The sequence below is a fragment of the Anopheles darlingi genome, chromosome 3, assembly GCF_943734745.1.
Source record: "Anopheles darlingi chromosome 3, idAnoDarlMG_H_01, whole genome shotgun sequence".
Classification (NCBI taxonomy): domain Eukaryota; kingdom Metazoa; phylum Arthropoda; class Insecta; order Diptera; family Culicidae; genus Anopheles; species Anopheles darlingi.
This window is the reverse complement of record NC_064875.1, coordinates 8,363,967-8,366,466: the sequence shown is the minus strand read 5'-3', so window position 1 is coordinate 8,366,466 and position 2,500 is coordinate 8,363,967. Positions and strand designations below refer to the sequence as shown.

The 2,500-nt window shown below is 40.4% G+C and overlaps 1 protein-coding gene across 5 annotated transcripts in view; it reads left to right on the top strand.

The window, feature by feature from the left end:
- The window catches only part of LOC125953646 (RNA-binding protein fusilli), a 59,024-nt gene that overhangs the window by 52,529 nt on the left and 3,995 nt on the right, over positions 1–2,500 (top strand). For 4 of the 5 annotated variants that reach the window (XM_049683339.1, XM_049683342.1, XM_049683343.1 and 1 more), the window contains exon 12: positions 1–1,602. This exon is cut by the window's left edge and continues 2,217 nt beyond it. The exons of the other annotated variant lie outside the window; for it this stretch is intronic. The gene's annotated coding sequence lies outside the window, so the exon portion shown is untranslated. Of the gene's footprint in view, positions 1,603–2,500 lie in introns of those variants that run through there. 5 annotated transcript variants of the gene reach the window in all.

Here is a 2,500-nt window from a genome sequence, read left to right as displayed (position 1 = left end):
TTGAATGCAACCGAGATCAGCTTATAGTAAGAGCGCTTATACACGAGATACACGAGCAAAAGGGCATGAAGATGAGGCTTAAAAAGTAACGAAGCGAGCGTGTTTGTGTGTGTCTTGTGTCTCTCTTTGTGCAGGGGTAAGGTTGTATAATGTTGTAGTAGTTCCGCATTAATCTCTTCTGCCGGTTTCGAACCAATCCCAATCATCCTTCTTCTAAGTCTCAACTAGTGGCTTCGTCCATAGTGTGGCACGTGGCGTAGAGAACAGCAAGGGAAAGCTGATTGTTATTAACTCATTCCATTCCAGACAATAATACATTGCACTACTTTACTATTTCCAACTATTTCCGGACTGTTAATAGAACCGGTAACGCATATTGTGAAGAGGAATGCTATGCGTTAATCAGACATTCCAGATTGATTAGTTATTAGTAATTACAAGAGCAGGGGGGATTATTTGGAATGGAGGGCAACTGCCTATACGCAAGGATAACTGCATTACGCTGTGATGGCTTTACACGTAGATGGCATGTGGCTTTACAACGGAACATTCCAATGGCCGCGAGCCGCAAAGCATACTGTCCATTGTGCTGGTCTGATATGATTTGTACTATAAACCACTTAGATTGATAACGCAACACCAGGGCATTCCATTCGATTGTTTCTATATCGTGGTTGTTTTGTTTTTTTTTAAAGAATTGTTACAAATAATTTCATTCCAGTGCCGTTTGGTGCATTACTATTATTATAACGATAATGATTATGTTTCCCTCTACTTCTCCATCAATCGTAACCTCCTATAACTGCACTAACACCTGACAACACTTTGATACCTTGATTCGTCCATTAGGCATGCTAATACAGTAGAGTGTAAGTGTTTAGCTTCTAAGCATAGATATTTTAAACTTTTGCATTACATTATAAAACAGGGCGTCGCGCCCTACATTCCAACAATACATTCCATTTTTTTTTGTTAGTTTTATGAGTCCAGCGTTACACGCCGTGCGTTGAATGTCGAGCCGTACTTTTTATAACAATTTTTTTTATAGATAACTAGCTTTAATAGTATTTTTTTATGAACCTTTAACACACTGATATCGTGCCTTCCAAGAAGGGGCAGCTCTTCATCTTCAACCGTGCTTTAAGTCCATTATCCTTTGATCATTCCTCTACACACTATGCAAGGGAACGAGCAGTAACAGAACGTTTGGCAGAGAACCGATACGAGCAGCAAACGGAAATAAGCCACACTCTGCATCTGGGCGCTATCGAGCACATTTGACACGCACGCACAATTTAATTGAACATTTGGTTGGTAACACTGTCGAGTCAGAACTTCAGTCAGCGGCCGAGGAAAGGGGTAGCCAGATAATGGAACGAGGCAATAGCAGTGGGCCTTATACGTAGCTAAATTGGTAAAGGCGCGGCGCTCGTCAGAAACGGAAGCCCTATGATTAATGTGTGTGTGTTTGTGTGTTTGGTGTATTGACTTGCAAAGACAACACAAATAATATATACCTATATATATATCTTTTCATATACATATATTAGTTTAAGGACGTTCATCGACAATAATATAAGCGATTTATTTTTTTTCTGGTAATAGTTCTAATGGTCGTCTTCGTTACTAGCATATCTTATCAATAGTTTTGGTCGCTCGCTCTCTCATTCTTTCGTTCTTTCGCCACCCTTTTTTTCAATTTCTCTTCTTTCATCTTTCTTCATTTTCTCTGTGAATTTTCATCTTATCGTGTACCTTCTTAGGCACATTCCTAATGTCCCATTCTTTTATGTTCTCGTGGGGGATCTCGTGGAAGGTTTTGGTGGTGCACGTCAAGCGGGGGTGGCTGGTGAATTGGCAATTCCCTTATGTTAATATTACAGCTCTTATCTCGCCATCGCGCCCGTGGTTGAGGGTATCGGTTTATGTGGATACATTAGAATTACTTGTAGTAACGCGCTAGGTTTCGTATTGAGAACGTGAAAAATTGAAATGAGCCCATCGCATACCCAACCCCTTTTCACCAGCAACCCTGTGTGTGACGAAGGTATGCATTATATTGCATAGCTACACCTGTAAAACCTCCATAGCCACACAAGAAGAAGGTGAAGCTGCGTGAACTGTCCGAAATTTGGTCCCTTTCTACCCAAAAACCAATCTCCTCTGTACCTGTTTGCTATCTTTTTCTTTTCTTCATTTTCTATCCTAAGATCTATTTATCTTCTGACTTTAATGCTTTGTCTGGTCTACCACCTACAATTGTTCTGTGTCTTTGTGCTTAGATATCAATAAGATAGTTTGCTTTTTTATTGGTTGAATACCAACTGAAAAACGGGTCGGTCGCTCAGTCTCCGAAGTACGGATTTCTTAGCAAGTATGCCCTAACCTTACCTATTCTGCCATGCTGTACCGGCCATTCAGGACTTTCTATTGGGATATCCGCAAATATCTTATCCAGTATCTATTACTATGTCTCTACAAAAACAACAGTTTGTCCCGC